The sequence below is a fragment of the Cetorhinus maximus genome, chromosome 23, assembly GCF_964194155.1.
Source record: "Cetorhinus maximus chromosome 23, sCetMax3.hap1.1, whole genome shotgun sequence".
Taxonomy (NCBI): Eukaryota; Metazoa; Chordata; class Chondrichthyes; order Lamniformes; family Cetorhinidae; genus Cetorhinus; species Cetorhinus maximus.
The window spans coordinates 54,633,227-54,651,809 of NC_135901.1; the positions used below are offsets into that span (position 1 = coordinate 54,633,227).

Genomic DNA, 18,583 nt, shown 5'->3' on the forward strand with positions numbered 1-18,583 from the left:
TCCACAAACCAGGGTTCGGGAGTGCAGTAAGGCTGCACGGTTTGATATACTAAGTCACTCTCTGTGGTTCTGTCCATTGTTTCTGTAGTGTAGTGGTTATCAAGTACATGCAAAAGGCCCACTGTCTGGAAATGGGTAGAAACATTATCGAGATTTACACATCTAAGTGTGAGGGAAAGTTCCATAATTCACATTTGTTGCTGAATATTAACTGAATATAGTTCCTTGCCACCACATTAAATTTGCCCTTCGCCAACTTCAAAAATCATTCTCAAATTCAGGAGGGATGATGAAACTGACTAGGCACAAAAAAAATACCAGTTTCTTTAGTCAACAACAGGAATTAATGAGCTTACAAATGCAAATTCACAGTTACCTAATGACTTAAAGATGACTACTAGTGTGATCCAAAGACTAGCATTACCCTAAAGGCAGGCGCAACTGATACTGTGATTGAACACAAGGGAATAGGAGAGATGGTACAAAATCACTTTTCATCGCTCCTCATCATGGATCTTCATTCTTTCATGAGCATCACTGGCCAGCATTTGTTGCCCATCCAGAATTGTCCTTGAGCTGTGTAACTTGTTAAACCATTTCGGAGGGCAGTTAAGAATCAACCACATCACTGTTGGTCTGGAGTCACAGGCGGGTCAGACCAGGTAAGGACGACCGATTGAATTCCCTAAAGGACTGGTGAATGGGTTTGTACAGCAATCAGTGATAGTTTCATGGTCATCATGACTGATAAAATTCTGAAGACATGTCAGATCAGAATAAACGTCTTTTGTAAATTCAATATGAAATTAATTGCACAAATAACTAATGTTTATATCAAAAACTTCAGAAGGAAGCATAGTCCAACTCTTCATTTCATTGGGTAAGGGAAATGTTCATTAAGGCAAACTGCATGGATTCTGCAGAAACTCCTTCTTCAAAAGGGAATTTGGAAATGATTGAAAGGGAGAAATTTCTGATTCATGGAAAAGGTGAAGGAAACTGGGACTAACAGGCAAGATCTTTGTAAAAGGCTGGGTACAAATAGAATGGGCGGAAGGTCCTCTTGCTGCGCTGTGCCATTTGATGATGACATTGTTGATCAGTCTGTCTCCAGCATTCCTAATGAGAACAGCCGAATTCCATTTCTTCAAAACAAAGACCCAAAGTGCTGCTGCATGACGTCACAGTTTAACATTCCAGACAGCTCCATTGGGATCCAGGCAGAGAAATGTTCCTGTAGCGTTGTGGTTACCCCACTCATTTCACATGTGCAAGTTACTCCATTCAGTGCTCGGGTAAACATTATCACCCAGCTGTGTGGAAAAGTTGCATCACTCCCATTCCTGTTTGTTGTTGAATGTGAACTGAATGCTGGATCTTGCAGCCACATTAGATTCGCTCTTCAGCATTTCTGAAGATAACATTCAGCAAAATAAGAAGATGTTTCCGCTGGCAACGGGTGATTGGAGAGTGCGGGGCTGGACTATTGCGACTTGTTCCTGTATCACTCACTGTGGAGCTGAGGAAGAGCGATTAATTGATGGGCTTGTTTCAATCAAATAGCCTCATAAATCTCTATTGATTTAGATGGGGGTTCACGATTGTTGATATTCTTTGTTATGTCCGAAATGAATATCCATAAACAGAGCTTGGTGTGGGAACTCAGTGGGTGACAGCCGAGTTTTCAACGTGGGGTGTGGGATGGATTTTCTTGTAGTTTCAGGGCCCCGAAACAAATCAGAGCGTTAATGAGTAATGATGGGGCGAAAAAAGTGCCAGCTTCGTCCCTGGGTTGTCTCGAACCACCAGCCTTTCAATTAACAGCCAAATGCGCTGATCAATTGCACCACAGAGACTTAATAGAAGCACTTGCACTCTGTAAGATATCCTAAACCAATGGCTCAGTGAGAGAAAGCTTCAGATTGCCACGACTGCAATAACAATTATTCCCTCTCAGTTTTACTCTTCCCAAATAAAGGGTGGGACATTCATTGTGGGCACATGGAAAAAGTCTGATCCCACCCATTGCAGACACATCCATGTCACTGGGAACCAGCTCTCCTACAACCGGTGCCGTCTCCCTTCGAGCCTTTCGGTGTTTTGTCTGTTAATGAGTATTCTGCTTGTCCCGAAGCCGGTAATTCTAAAGGGATTTCTCTGTTACACAGCGAGTGGTTAGGATCTGCAATGCACTCCCTGAGCATGTGGGGGAGGCAGATTTCAAAAGAGAATTGGACAGAAAATGCAGGTCTCCGGGGAAAAGGCGGGGTAAAGGGACCAGGTGAGTTAGTTTCCAGAAGAGTAAGACTCAGAAGCCAGCGGCTGTGATATTAACAAAGCGGGATGGAGAAAGACTCAGTTTGAGCGGTGACACTGCTGGAGGGATGGGGAGTTGGGGATCACCCATCAAAGCTTTAAAAAAACTGCGGCGCCCAGAGTGGGGCTCGAAGCCACGATGCTGAGATTAAAAGTCTCACGCTTTACCGGGTAAACTAGCCGGGAATGCACAGTCATCGTTCCCTATGCAAAAATTCAGGGAGATCAATGTTCCTTCCTCCCTGGAGCCTCAGCTTGTTCTGAATTTCAAAGTGTGGAAGGTAATCGGCCTACAAATGCCCCAAGGTTACAATACATTCCTCTCAATCATCAATAACATCATTCACATCTTCCACTTCTTAGCTGCACCTCCTTCCAAACATTGCAAACTCCTCTTGCATCTTTCATCCTGATATTTTTCTCTTGGACATTTTAATACGAAGCTGCACAATTAATGTGAGTCAAGTTTATGAAGTGAAAACGTGTCCATCCCCTTGAACTGAACCGCATTGTCACACACAGAGGAACACACACCGACACATACACCGAGAGTGACAGAGGCCTCAGGAGAGACAAACACCCAGAAAGCAAGGATGTCACCAACTTGGTCAATTATTGTTCCATTTCAGGGGCCAAATGTAGTGAATGTTTCCAGATGAACAATAGTAAGAAACACGGGGGTGTTTGGGTGGTTTTCTTTTTAATTTGACTGATAATTTATTATGCAGACAGTTTGTGTCAATCAGGAATGAGAAGAAGGGGAGTTGCGAGGATTCGAACCATGTGGAAAAACGCCTGAACCACTCGGCCAGGACAACTGGGTAAAGGCTGCATGTTGTTTGTTTAAAACAATAGAATGAATACAGGGAGTTCCAGTGAAAGAAGGTCTTCCAGTCCGTGCCATTGTCCCACCTTTTCCCAGTCACCCTGGGATTTACACTGTCTCTCCTCATTCTTCCAACTGAAATACAACACTGCACAGCTCAGCTGCCCCTTCACCCCACGGAGAATTTTTGGAAGCGCTTCAAATAACAAACCACCAGAAGGTTTGGCAGCGGTGGGAGTGAAGCCCAAATCACCAGCGAGATCGAAACCTGAACCAGCGGCTGAGCCCACTCGGCCTCACTACCACATTCAGATTAGACACAAACATTGTCTTCACCAACATTGACACTGAATTAGAGTATTAAAAAATATGATCAGGAATTGGCCATTCGAGCGTTCTCAGCTACTTAATAAGATCATGTGAAAACTTCAATTATCACCCAGTAACATCTGGAGGTTTAGTTGCTGAACAGCCTCCACTCAAAGAAAAGAGAGAAATGTTTTAAAACTGCTCTTTTTTTTCCCTGTACCACCTTAACATGAAGCCACATAACTAACATGGCCAATGTTTGAGTGGTAAAAATGGGGAACTGAACGACATTAACACACACAGAAAATCACAAATATGCACCTTGTTAAGATTTGAAATTGTGCTTATTTTCACCATGTCTTCCAATGTGCAGAAAGTGGAGCTGTGATCAGCTTATAGCTCAGAAGATGTACAGCAAGAATGTATATAACAGGCTGATGCTCACGGTGCCTGTTTGGACTCGGTGAGCTGCATCTGACGATTGAGAACATTTAGTTGCCGCTCAACGAGTCTGGTTCCAAATTCCCTGCCATAAATGAAAAGAAAACTCGCTGAATTTGCTGAATGTCTTGAATTCAAAGCATCATATGGAAGGTAAGAAAGTTCATCTTAACCGTGGTATTAGGAAAAATAAAGTGACAGAAAGTTACAGCAAAGAAAGAGGCCATTCGGCCCTGTGTGCTGCTTTCAAAGAACAGTGTGATTGGTTGACTGAATACTTTTAGGAAGAATGGAAAAAAAGGAAAACGAGGCGGGGTCGCGCTGTTAATAAGGAACGAGATCGGCACATTAGTGACAGAGGATCTTAGATTGAAGGATCAATATGTGGAATTAGTTTGGGTGGAGCTAAGAAACAACAAGAGGCAGCAAACATTGGTGGGAATTGTTTATAGGCCACCAAACTGAAGTGGTAATGTTGGGCATGGGATAAATCAGGAAATTAGAGCTGCATGTGACATGGGTAATACAGGAATAATATTCTGCCTCGCACCACCAGCTCTATAGTCAGTGCTTTGCAACCTACCACAGTCCTTCTCTTTTATTTTCACTCCCTCACTCCGACTCTGGGTTTATTCCCGAGTTTTGCCCTTGTGACATTTCAAGCTCCGATGTGAAACTTACACTCTTACTCCATCATTTCTAGCAGAGCTTTACAGTGTTATTTACAACCAGCAAATTAATCACATTGATTTGATCAGCTCGCCCAGGAGGAATAAGTTTCAAATCCCTAACCAGGAATCGAACGCAGGCTGTACTGATAAAATTACCGCATTCTAACCACCAACCCAGCAGTTTGACACATTCAGGCTGCTTGTGGCATTTTCCCTTTCCAGATCCCTTTTTCCAAGGACAAGTTTCTTTGACCAAATGGTCTATGTCGTTTGAACACAAGTAACGTCTTCAGCCAATGAGAAAAACCATTGCTGAGAGCTGGAACATGAAATCGATACTTTCCTCCTTTAAGACAGTTCTTAAAGCCTCCCCATTTGACCGAGCTTTTAGTCATCTGACCGAATATGTGGCTCAGTGTCACACTTTGTTATACAATGCTCCTGGGGAACGCCTTGTGACGTTTCATGAGGTAAAAGGAGCTTTATAAATATAAGTTGTTGTTGTACACCATACATAGAAAAAGACAGACTCCTGTTGTCTCTTTCATCCTGATATTTTTCAATGTAACATTGTAATGTGAAGTTGCACCACGAATGTGAATACAGTTTGTGCTCATAAAAATGTGTTCACCTCCTCGGGGAACTAAACCACATTGACCCACACAAGAACAAACAGAGATATACACCGAGAGTGACAGGGGCTTAAGGAGAGGCAAATGCCAGGATGAAATCATGTCACCAAATTAGCTCTTTTTTTTCATTTCCGACTGGAGATTTGCAGAAGGCTGACAATGAATGGGCATAAGAAATCACGGATGTGTTTGGATCTCTTTTCCTCGATTCAAACGATAATTAGTTCTGTCTGTGTTCAGTTAAAGTCAGAAATAACAGGAAACGTAGTCAGCAGGATTCGAACCTGCGCGGGGTAACCCCAATGGATTTCTAATCCATCGCCTTAACCACTCGGCCACGACTACAGAGGTTGCTCCTATACCATTATTAGTTGTATGAAATCGTAAAGGTTACAGCAGAGAAAGCGATCTTTCTGCCCGTCTTGTCATGGCCATTACCTGGCCTTTTCCCCGGAACCCTGAAATTTATCCTGTCTCTCCTCATTCTTCCCACCAAATTGGGAATGAAAGAGTGAGAATGATCACATAAGCTTAGAAAGCTCACAGCAACCGTTGTTTTCATTGGCTGACAAAGTCGTTTATCTTGAACCTAAACAGGCAGTTTTGTGATGAAAGAGATCTGAACTGAAAAACAATAGGCAAAAGCAGCGTAGATAAGCCAAATCGAAAACTATTGTTGCAGCTTCCCTGGTGGTCTCATGGTTAGGATGCGGTGCTCTTAGCGCTGCGGCCCACATTTGATTCCCGGTCAGGGAATGTCAATTTGTTGGAACGAGTTTTCATTGATTGGAAACGTTTAAAACTCCACCAGAATCAGGGGAGTGTGGTTTTAAGTTTTGCCTCAGAGCTGGAAAACAGCACACTTAGTTCAAGTGGGGCAAGGGAATGAAGGAAGAGGAGAGGAGAAGGGTTGGGTGCAAAGCACTGACTGTAGAAATGTTGGTGTGAGGCAAAATATGGGTGGGAGAAGTACGAAATTTGCTGCCTACTGTTTGCACTGACACAAATATCATTCCTGAAGGATCAACCAATCACTACTGCTCTTTGAAACCAGCACGCCCGGCCTAATGGCCTCTTTCTGTGCTGTAACTTTTTGTAATTTTATATTTCCCAATAGCACGGGTCATTCTGCCATTTTATAACCCACTCGAGCGAGTTGCGCTTTCTTACCTTGTATTTGGCTCTTTTGAAACCTAAACAAGCAACAAATTCAGTGAGTTTTCTTGTCATTTCCAGCACGAGATTTGTCACGAGACTAATTGAGCGACACATTAATGGTGCCAATCCTTCACTGGAGCTCACCGCATCCAAAGAGTACTGCTATCATCAGCCTGTCATGTATCTTCTTGCAGTACATCTGCTGAACAATATAAAGCTTATCACAGCTCTGCTTTCTACACATTGAAACCCAGTGTGAAAATCAATTACAAAGCTGAACAACTGGGAGGAGACTGACTGTGGATAATCGGCACTGTGCACATTCCTGTAATCAGTATCTGGGAGAACCAGGAAGATGAGATCCAGGTGTCTCTTTACCAACGAGTTTTACCCATTCCCACGAACTGGCTGTGTCTGCATCAAGCAGCTAATTAACCTGGGGGCTGGACGGGTAGAGGAAGCTGGAGGCCAAACAGGGACAGAAGCAGAATGAGATGCGACATGAAAGTGTTTTGAATTAAATGTGTGTCAGTTGCTTTCAGTGATGAATGACAGCCTTGTAAGTTTCACAGGAGCCGCAGTAATTAGTTGGTGTTTTTTTTTAATTTCAAGCAGCAAGATTTTAAAAGTAAAAAGATAAAAAACTGAAACTTTCTATATATAGCCTACAACAACAGCGCCTTTTACCGAATGAAACGTCATAAGACGTTCCCCAGGAGCATTATATATCAAAGTGTGACACTGAGACACATATTCGGTCAGATGTCTAAAAGCTCGGTCAAAGGGGGAGGCTTTCAGAACTGTCTTAAAGGAGGAAAGTACCGATTTCATGTTCCAGCCATCAGCAATGGTTCTTGTCATTGGGGAAAAGTCAGTTGTGTTCAACCCAAACCGACCAATTAGTCGGAGAAAGTTGTCTCTGGTGAAGGAGATCGGGAATGAAAAAGAAAATGTCATAAGTTGCCTCCATAATCCAAATGTCAAGCCTTGTTGGTAGTTTCCCTGATGTCCAGTGACTGGGAATTGGCGCTTCCATTGGACCAACAGCGAATAGGGTGGAGGGTTTTGGAAATTGAAAGTTATACATGAGCAGCTTGTGGGGCTATTTCACCTCACTTTCAATTTCATGTTCCAGATCACAGCAACCGTTGTTTTCATTGGCTGAAGAAGTCGTTTATCTTGAACCTAAACAGGCAGTTTTGTGGTGATGGAGATCTGAACTGAAAAACAATAGGCAAATGCAGCGCAGATAAGCCAAATCAAAAAGTGCTGGAACAGTTCCCTTGGTGGTCTAGTGGTCAGGATTCTGCGCTCTTATCGCCGCGGCCCGGGTTCAATTCCCAGTCAGGGAACGTCGAGTTATTGAATTTGTTTGAATAAGCATTGATTTTTCATTGATTGGAAACGTTTAAAAGCTCCACCAGAATCAGAGAAGTGAGAGTTTAAGTTTTGCCTCAGAGCTGGAAAACATCACACTTGGTTCAAGTGGAGAGGGAATGAAGGAAGAGGAAAAGTTGTAAAGCACTGACTGTAGAAATGTTGGTGTGAGGCAAAATATGGGTGGGAGAAGTACGAATTTTGCTGCCTACTGTTTGCACCAGCACAAATATCACTCCTGATGGATCAACCAATCACAACTGCTCTTTGAAACCAGCACGCCCGACCGAATGGCCTCTTTCTGTGCTGTAACTTTGTATAATTTTATAGCAACAGCACGGGTCATTCTGCCATTTTATAACCCACTCGAGCGAGATGTACTTTCTTACCTTGTATTCGGCTCTTTTGAAACCTAAACACGGAACAAATTCAGCGAGTTTTCTTGTCATTTCCAGCATGAAATTTGTCACGAGACTAATTGAGCGACACATTAATGGTGCCAATCCTTCACTGGAGCTTATGAGGTGTCAGCTGTGGCTCAGTCCATAGCACCCTCGCCTTTGAATCAGAGGGATTGTGGGTTCATATCCCACTCCCAGAAACCAAGAACTGTGATTGTACTCAAAAGAGTTGCAATCTGTGACTGTTGATAACTTGAAAGAGTTTCACTGGAGCTCACCACGTCCAAAGAGCACTGTTATCATCGGCCTGTCATGTATCTTCTTGCAGTACATCTGCTGAACAGTATAAGCTTATCACAGCTCTGCTTTCTTCACATTGAAACCCAGTGTGAAAATCAATTAAAAAGCTGAACAACTGGGAGGAGAGTGACAGTGGATAATCGGCACTGTGCACATTCCTGTAATCAGTATCTGGGAGAATCAGGAAGATGAGATCCAGGTGTCTATTTACCCACGAGTTTTACCCATTCCCACGAATTCACCGTGTCTGCATGAAGCAGCTAATTGACCTGGGAGCTGGACGGGCAGAGGGAGCTGGGGGCGAGACAGAAGCATAAAGAGATGCGACATGAAAGCACTTTGAATTTGATGTGTGTCAGTTGTTTTCAGTGATGAATGTCTGCCTTGTAAGTTTCACAGGAGCCGCAGTGATCAGTTGGTGTTTTATTTAACGAGCAAGATTTCAAATTAAAAAGATAAAAGCAAATTACTGTGAATGATGGAAATCTGAAACAAAAGCAGCATATGCTGGAAAAACTCAGCAGCTGGAGGAAGGGTCAATGTTTCCAGACAGTACGACTTTTATTCAGATTTTCAAAGTATTACAGCACCAGCGTGGGGCTCGATTCCATGACCCAGAGATTAATATTCTCATGCTCTGCCGACTAAGCTAGCTAGGAACGTGAAAAACTGTTTTGTATCCCAATACACATGGTTACACCTGCTGCTTTCTACCTGATACCTCAGCTTGACCAGAATTTGAAAGTGTGAAACGTAATCGGCCTACAAATGCCCCAAAGTTGCAATGCATTCCCCTCAATCATCAATAACATCATTCACATCTTCCACTTCTTAGCTGCACCTCCTTCCAAATACTGTGATCGATTTTCCTCGGGATTTTCTCCTGGATTTAATATTTAGCTGCTTTGTGTTCTCATTTTGAAATCAGAATCGCTTCAATATCCAACAAAATTTGAGTTGCAAACCTGGCGGGCAAACAATGGAAAACAAGTCACTCGGTAACACAAATCCCATGGTGCTCATTTTCAGATTCACAACAGTCAGATTTTCAATAAAATGAAGGAATTTTACAGTGAAAAGTTTAGAAAGTTGGTGTGAATTTTACTTGTGACTCACTCACTCGGGAATTCTGTAAATGCTACTCAGAGGTTTAGTGACCGGGATATAATCTACCTGTGTTTTCCTGAGCCTGTGCTCTGTATATTGGGAGGTTTGGCCTGGGTTGGAGTATCTTGTGTCCCAGGGATGGGCAGTAACCCGCTGATTCAAGCTGCAGTCGCCGCTTTCTGCTGGCAGCGGGTGATTGGAGAGGGCGGGGCCGGAATATTGCTGCTTTGCTGCTTTTCCCTGTCTCACTCACTGTGGAGTTGAGGAAGAGAGAATAATTGAGGGGTTCGTGTGATTCCAATAATATCATGAATTTCTGATGGGTTAGATGAAGGTACATAGTGGTTCCAAATCTTTTCTCATTTTATTTGACAGAAAAAGTAATTTTAAAAAGAAGCTGTTTTTGTGGGAGCTCACTGGACAACAAAAGACCTGCCACCGTTTGGGGATGATATCTTGCAGCCCAAGTACCCAATGACAACCTGGAACTGTGTGGCAATGATTGGTGCTGAGGGGGAAAAACAGTAAAAATCTTCACCCCCTGGGTGGTCTTGAATGACCAACCTTTCTGTTAACAGACAAACACGCTGACCAATTGCGCCACAGACACTTACACAAACCTGACTGACAAGGTATCCTAACAAGGGTGTCAGTGAATCTAATCTTCAGATTGCCGCTACCCAGATAGCTATCGCGCTCTATCAGTTTTACTCTTCCAAAACAAAGGGTGGGACATTCATTCCAGATACATGGAAACAGTCTGATCCCACTCACTGCAGACACATCCATGTCACCGGGAACCAGCTCTCCTACAACCGGTGAAATCTCACTTCGAGCCTTTCATTGTCTTGTCTGATACCAAGCATTCTGATTGTCCCGAAACCGATATTAGTTTTGAATTCCTGATGTGCAGTAACGAGAATCCTTTCAATGTCTCAAATCAGTTAATTTCACTGATAATATTAGAGTCACTGTTCCAGCGTCTTAAAGAAGGGAAAGGTGCCTTGACTGACTCTGGTCAGTCGGGCAGTTCACCTTTCATTCGCATTGGATTCCATTCCTCAAAGGGGATTTTCATTTCCTTCTTGAGTTCCCTTACCACATCTGGCAGCATCTTTGGATTGAGAGGCATTATTAACATTTCAGATGCACTGCAGTTCGGATGAAAGGTTACAGACCTGAAATGAAAACCATGTCTCTCTCTCCACAGTCACTACCAGATCTGCTGAGAATTCCAGCATTTTCTGTTTTTATTTCAGATAACCAGCATCTTCAGTATTTTGCTTTACTTTACCTGATCAGTGTAACAGAAAAATCCTCAGGGTAGTTGACAGGGCGCATTTGGAGAGGATGTTGCCTCTTGTGGAAGAATCTAGAACTCGGAATCGCTGTTTAAAAACAAGGGGTCACCCATTTGAAATGGAAATGAGGCGATTTTTTTCTCTCAGAGAGTCGTGAAACTTTGGAACTCTGTTCCTGAAAAGGCTGTGGAAGCAAAGTCTTTGAATATTTTTAAGGCAGAGGTCGATATATCCTTGGGAAGCAAGGGGGTGATAGGTTATCAATGATAGGTGGGATACAGATTTCAGGTGACTATCAGGTTAGCCACGATCTTATTAAATGGCGGAGTGGGCTTGACGGGCCGAATGGCCTACTCCTGTTCCTTTTTCTTATGTAGTGCTAAGAATGTGGAACCAGTCGATTTCGAAATCCATGTCTGAGCTGAAAATGTGTAGGTAAACTCACACTGTAAACAGATTGTTCACCAGTTAAAATTGGAAAGGGATTCACTCTCATCCCATTTACTGACACAACAACCCAGTCTTGCTGGTTGGAGACCATTCAGATACTTCACTTGTGCAAAGGGCTTTATTCAGTTTGCCCACATGTTAACACTCCAACTTTAAAAGTTCAAAAGATTTGATCCACAATCAGAGCAGAGTTGCTGGCAAGACATGGTTTAAGTGTTCCATGTAAGGGGGGAAATGTTACTAGCTCACCCCATCTGCTGAGACTACACTGGGTTCAGATCGAACTGTCGGGGTTTGTTCTGCATCCAAGCGAGAATTGCGGTGGACCCCGGAGCAATTTGGCCACTGTATCATTGATTCAACAATTTTATGTCTTGCCCCTATGGCACCCATCGTATTCTGATTACAGGCCAGAGGTTTCTGTTCTACAACGTGATCTTTCAATGGCAGAGCGACCACCCAGCATTCGCTGCGGGGCAGAATGTGCCCTATCTTCACAACAGCAGCGCCATACGCATGCGCAATGCTGAGTGTGGTGGGGCATGCGCATTGCGGTCGGATCAATGAGCATGCGCAGTGCTGGTCTGTGACTGCAGCTGCTCAGAGCTGGTGAGTGAATGTCGAGTGGAGCAAACTAACAGAGTTAGTGGGTGTGTGAGTAGGAATTGAGCCAGCGGAGTGGGCAGGGAGGCTTTATAAATACTCAGTGCAGGCCTCATACCCCAAATAACAAGGTGCAAGTCTTGTGTTTGCAGAGAACGGGCCGAAAAAGTCTGGATTTCTCTCTTCGCCAGGCCCGGGGTAACGGCCGCCATCTTCATAGTGGGCAAGGTGCTGCGGGGCGCATGCGCGGTCATCCTGGTCCAGGTGGCAGGAGGAGACAATGTTGTGGATTTCTATCCTGGACTGACGGATGGATTTTGGAAACTCCTTTTACAGGGGGTTAGAAGGGAGGATTTACACACAGCAAACTCAAACCAAGAGAAACGTTTGTTCTTTCTGAATTTCAATCCTGGATTGACCGTGATGGATTTTTTGAATTCCATTTACAGGATGTTAGAAGAGGAGGGGGAACTCAAGGGATACTTGAGGGAGATGAGAAACTGAAACCAAACATCACGACAAAATCTGAAAGTCTCTTGATTCACCAGGACCTGAATAGCACCAGCCTTTGAATGTAAGCATTGAGGTCATTTTCAGTTACTGGGTAAAAAAATCTCTTCCTCACATTGTGGATCTTACCTAAAATCTTAAATCTCTGTCCCTTAATCCTTTCAAAATCAGCTAATGGGAATAACTTTTATTTAACTACCTTTCATAATCCTGTACACCTCTATCAAATCTCCCCTCAAGCTCCTTTACTCTGAGGAGAACAACCCCAGTTTCTTGAATTTAATCTTACAATTAAAATCCCTCATCCCTCGACCCATTCTGATAAATCTCCTCTGCCCCCTCTCAAGGACCCTCACATCTTCCATAATGTGTGGTGATGACTGGTTTGCACAGACCCAGATGTTTTGTGTCTGTGACATCATCATACATCGACAATTACACTGTGACATCATCGCACATCGACAATTACACGGTGACATCATCCCGCTCCCCGGGTATTTCCTCAACTGGGAGATTTTTCTCTGACTCCAGTGCTTCTGATATCTTTTCAGCTGCAGGCTCCAGCAGGAGAGTTTAAATTTGAAAATGGTGAATTTGTTTCAGAGGTGAGTATTTTTCACTATCCATCTACAATGTAGTGCTTTTAGTGCTGTGCTCCGTTTTCTGTGAGAGGTTCCATGTCTCTGGAGCTGATGTGGCTCCTTTACTGAGGATCTGAATCCATGTCCATCCATTGCTCTGTTTCACCTCTGCCCTCCCTGATCACCTATCTGCCATTGTCTAACTTTCTCTGTCTCTAATGATGAGTGTATTTTAACAATGTTTAGTATTTTACTGTTCCTTTTGCCAACTGTGTCTCAATGAGGTTTCCACAGCTGCCCATCCCCTGACCATGTGCTGCTGTCTCACCAGCTTTATCTTCCCACAGTATGTTTCATGGTCAGGAATTGTTTTTCCTGCACTATAGTCTATTTCTATTCCACTTCTGAGCTTATATTGATCATCAAATTCTGCAGCATTTTCACTCCCTGTAATTCATTCTGCACACCTTGAAATATTAATTCTGTTTCTCTCTCCACAGATACCAGCAAACATTGTGATCCTCAGTTGCCTGTGAAGAAGATGATGTTTGACCTTCTTGAACCGCTGCAGTCTGTGTGGTGAAGGTGCTCCCACAATGCTGTTAGGTGAGGAGTCACAGGTTATTCACCCAGTGATGATGAAGGACCAGTGATATATGTCCAGAATCAACAACAACAATTTCCATTTATATCACATTTTTAATGTAAGACAATGTTCCAAGGTATTTCACAGAAATGTTACAAAGCAAGGTTTGACACTGAGCCACATGAGCAGATATTAGGGCAGGTGATCAAGCGTTTGGTCAAAGAAGTGGGTTTTATGGAGTATCTTAAAGGAGGAAAATGAGGTAGAGAATGGGAGAGGTTTAGGGAGTGAATTCCAGAGCTTGGAGCCTTGGAAAGTGACAGAATGGGCACGAATGTGGAACAGTAGAAATCAGGAACGCTCAGTAGGCCAAATTAGAGGAGCGCAGATATCTCTGAGGGTTGTGATGCTGGAGGAGATTCCAGCAACAGGGAGCAGCCATACAGGAATTGGAAAATAAGGGGTGGAGTCGGGCGATGTTACTGAGGTGGAAATAGGCAGTCTTGGTGATGATGTGGATAGGTGGTTGGAAGCTCATCTTAGGGTGAAATATTTCACCATGGTTGTGAACAGTCTGGTTCAGTCTCAGACAGTTGTCAGGGAGAGGGATGGAGTCGGTGTCTAGGGAATGGCGTTTGTAGCCAGGACTGAAGACAATGGCTCCAATCTTCCCAATATTTAAATGGAGGAAATTTCTGTTCATCTAGTACTGGATGTCAGACAAGTCAGGTGTGTGACTTGGAGGGGAACTTGGAGGTGATGGTGTTCACATACACCTGCTACCCTGGTCCTTCTCGGGGGTAGAGGTTGAAGGTTTGGGAGATTCTGTAGAAGTTCTGGTCTATTTGTAGGTCTCTGAAAAGCCCTTTCCTCACCCCCTGCCTCTCCCACTCCCCTCTCTGACTTTCTCTCTCCTTTACTCCTTCTGTCACATAGAATTCTCCAGCCCAGCGGGTTGTGGATGCTCCATTATTGAATATATTTCAGGCTGAGATGGAGATATTTTTGGTCTCTCAGGGAGTCGAGGGATATAGGGAATGGGCGGGAAAGTGGAGTTGAAGCCCAAGATCAACCACGGCAGAGCAGGCTCGATGGGTCATATGATCTCCTGCTGCCTCTAACGCTTGTTTTATTATTGACACCAGAGTCTTGTGTCGGCCCAGACCGGGTGGCAGGTTCCCTTCCCTGAAGGACATTAATGAACCTGTTGGGTTTTTATGACAATCCAGCAGTTTTCATGGTCACTTTTTCCTCGTGCCGGCCCCACAAATTCCCAGATTCATTCAGCTCAATTTCACAACCTGCCTTTGTGTTTTTGTGGGTTCTCTCTCACTCCCCTTTTTCTGTTTTAAATCAATTCCACAGGGAATTAGAAGGGGAGGATTTTCAGTCGGGAAACTCAAACCAAACATCACATCAGGATCTGACAGAGTCGCCCAATTTATTGTAACCTGAATATCATTGGATTATGAACATGGAAGGAAAAAGCACCATTCACATTGGGGAGAAACCGTACACGTGTTCTGTGCATGGACGAGGCTTCAGCCGATCATGCGACCTGTCAAAACATAAATGCAGGGACAACAGGGAGAAACCATGGAAATGCGGGGACTGTGGTAAGGGATTCAATTACCCGTCTGAACTGGAAACTCATCAGCACAGTCACACCGGAGAGAGACCATTCACCTGCTCCATGTGTGGGAAAGGATTCACTTGTTCATCCCATCTGCTGACACACCAGCGAGTTCACACTGGGGAGAAAACATTTACCTGCTCCGTGTGTGGGAAGGGATTCACTCAGCCATTCAACTTGCTGAAACATGAGCGACTTCACACTGTGGAGAGACCGTTCACCTGCTCCACATGTGGGAAAGGATTCGCTCAGACATCTGACCTGCTGGCACACCAGCGAGTTCACACTGGGGAGAGACCATTCACCTGCTCAGTGTGTGGGAAGGGATTCACTCAGTCAACTAACCTGCTGAAACACTAGCGAATTCACACTGGGGAGAGACCGTTCAAATGCTCAGACTGCGGGAAGTGCTATAAAAGCTCCGGGGAAATGATGTCCCATCAAAATGTTCACAGTGACGAGAAACCATTCAGGTGCTCTCAATGCGGGACTGGGTTCAGGTGGTCATCTCAACTCACAGTACACCAGCGAGTTCACAGCGGAGAGAGACCGTTCACCTACTCCGCGTGTGGGAAGGGATTTACTCAGTTACCCAACCTGTTGACACACCAGCGAGTTCGCACTGGAGAGAGACCGTTCTCCTGCTCCGAGTGTGAGAAGGGATTTACTCAGTTATCCCACCTGCTGAGACACCAGCGAATTCACAAGTGACAACAGTGAATGGATTTTGCTGTTAATCACATCCTGGACTGAACCATGTTGATTGGGGTCTGTTTCTACTCATGTTAATAAACTCCAACCCAGTTACAGCTGTTAATATTCTGAATAAAGTCAAATAAATGAGCTCTGTGTTAAACATACAAATTAGTTCCTTTTGAAGTGCTCTCCCTCTCCCTTGTCTCATCCATCCTCACCTCCAACAACAAGTGTGTGGAGCTCATGGAGCTTCTTTGTCACTAAGATTGAGACAATCCGATCAGCTGCCTCTGCTGCTTCCCTCCCTTCCACTAGCCCACCGGAACAAACTGTCTCTCAAGATCCCCCTTGTCTGAACCCTGAACCCAGATCTTTCTTTAGTTTCGCTCCCATTTCCTCTCATGCCACCTTCATGCTCATCTTGTCCATGAGACCCACCTCATGCTCCATTGAGCCTATTCCCACTAAACTGCTGGTCACCCAACTTCCCCATGTTCGCTGAGATTGTCAATGGTTCTCTTCAGTTACTGTCCCTCTCTCCTTCAAATGTGACATCATCAAGCGCGCGTCAATAAACAAACCTTTGGCCTTGTCCTTGCAAACTGCTGTCCCATCTCCAACCTTCCTTTCCTCTCCAAACTCCTCAAACATGTTCACACCTCCCAAATCCGTGCCCATCTTTCCCAGAACTCCCTGTCTGAATCCCTCCAATCAGGTTTCTGCCCTGCCACTGTACTGAAACAGCTCTGATCAAAGCCAATAGTGATATCCTATGTGACTGAGACAAAGGTAAACTATCCATTCTCGATGTGTCTGCAGCCTTTGACAAGATTGACCACACCATTCTGCTCCAACACCTCTCCACTGTTGTCCAGCTGGGTGGGGTTGCTCTCTCCTGGTTCCATTCTTCTCTATCTAACCATCGTCAGTGAATCACTTGTAATGACTTCCCTTCCCACTCCCACAGTTACTCTGGTGTCCCCAAAGGATCCAGCCTTGGCCTCTTATTTCTCATCAACATTCTCCCCACAGCGACATCATCTGAAAACAGTGTCACATGTACACTGTACACTGACAGTGCCCAGCTCTACCTCACCACCACCTCTCTCCACTTTTATTAAATTATCAGACTGTTTGTCTGTTATTCAATGGTGGATGTGCAGAAATTTCCTCCAATTCAATATTGGGAAGACCGAAGCCATTGTTTTCATTCCTGAACTACCAACTCCATTCCTCTCCCTGGCAACTGTCTGAGACTAAACCAGTTTTTTTGCACAAGTGATGTCAGGTTTGACCCCGACGTATGTTCTGACTCGGGTGTATGTGTCTTGGTGAGTTTCCAGTCAAATTATGATGTGAATCTTCCCCACAGGCAGATAGACAAACATTTCTCCTTCCATAATCAAAGGCTGGTCATTTATGAATTCAGTGATTTTATAAGATCTTGTTGAGATTTTTGGTTTGAGTTTCCCATCTGAAAATCCTCTCCCTCTAATCCCCTGTAAACACAGTTTACAAAAGTCAACACTGTCAGTACAGGATAGAAATTCAGACAATTCTAGTTTCTATGGAATATTCTTTCTCCTTTCATTCCCCCAAATCTATAAATCCCTGTCCCAGACACTCCTTCCCCTCTCTGCTCATTGTTCCAGATTCAGTGTTTGGCCTCCTACTAATTCTTTTCTACTCTCCAGATTCTCTCGTTTCCTGTCCTTAAAGTGGTGACTCAGGCTGTGGGTCAATTCCACTCCTCCACTCTAATTCTACCAAATAATTCAACTCAAAACAACAAATCATCTTTAATGACTTGGTTCGTTATTTGGATGTTTGGAAAGAATCACCTTTTTTCCCAACTGTGGAGAACAGAAAGTCCAGTGATTAATTCAGAGCTTCCTTCTCCCCAGGTCTGTTCCAACAAGCTGTGTCTATCCGAGTTACATTAATACAGTCTCACTTACTCATTAAGGGATCAGATCTCACTGAACTATGACACAAGCTGTGTCTATACGAGTTACATTGATACAGACTCACTCACTCAGTGAGTGATCAGGTCTCACTGAACTATGACAAGCTGTGTCTATCCGAGTTACATTCATACAGACTCAATAAGTGATCAGGTCTGACTGAATTACAATAACAAATGCAACAACTTATATTTATATCGAGCTTCTAATTGTCCCAAGAAGTTTCACAGGAGCATAAGGACATATTAGGCCAGATGACCAACTGCTTGGTCAAAGAGGTCGGTTATAAGGAGTGTCTGAAAGGGGAAAGGTGAATTAGAAAGGTGGAGAGGTTTAGGGTGGAAATTCCACAGCTTAGGGTCCAGGCAGCTGAAGGCCCGGCCACCAATGGTGGAGTGATTAAAACTGGGGATGAAAGACATCCGGTAATGGTGCTCCATGTATGTGGGCCCCATAGCCCAGGCTCAAAGCCCAAATCTGAACTTTGGGACATAGTTTGACCATCCCGGGTCTCAGAGAAAAACAATTCCCCAAATAAACATCTTGTAGGATTTTTGTTTATTGATACCATAAAAAGTTTGGACCAGTTGAGTCCTCCTGTGCACTCGATGGGGATTGACATTAACATAATTCAAATTCTCTGTATTTCAGTGTCAGAACAATATGTTATAGCAAAGATAAAAAAATATATAAATACTGAACAGAACAAACCTGGAGAAAT

At 44.0% G+C, this 18,583-nt stretch overlaps 1 protein-coding gene, 1 non-coding gene and 1 pseudogene across 2 annotated transcripts in view; 2 read left to right on the top strand and 1 right to left on the bottom strand.

Annotated features, from left to right (window-relative positions):
- LOC144698562 (uncharacterized) overlaps positions 1-18,583 on the top strand; it is a 1,040,782-nt gene that overhangs the window by 979,384 nt on the left and 42,815 nt on the right. The window lies entirely within an intron of this gene.
- Positions 1-18,583, top strand: part of LOC144698055 (uncharacterized) — a 176,866-nt pseudogene that overhangs the window by 4,397 nt on the left and 153,886 nt on the right.
- Positions 5,459-5,540, bottom strand: trnas-aga (transfer RNA serine (anticodon AGA)). The gene has a single exon. It is a non-coding gene; the product is annotated as a tRNA-Ser (tRNA).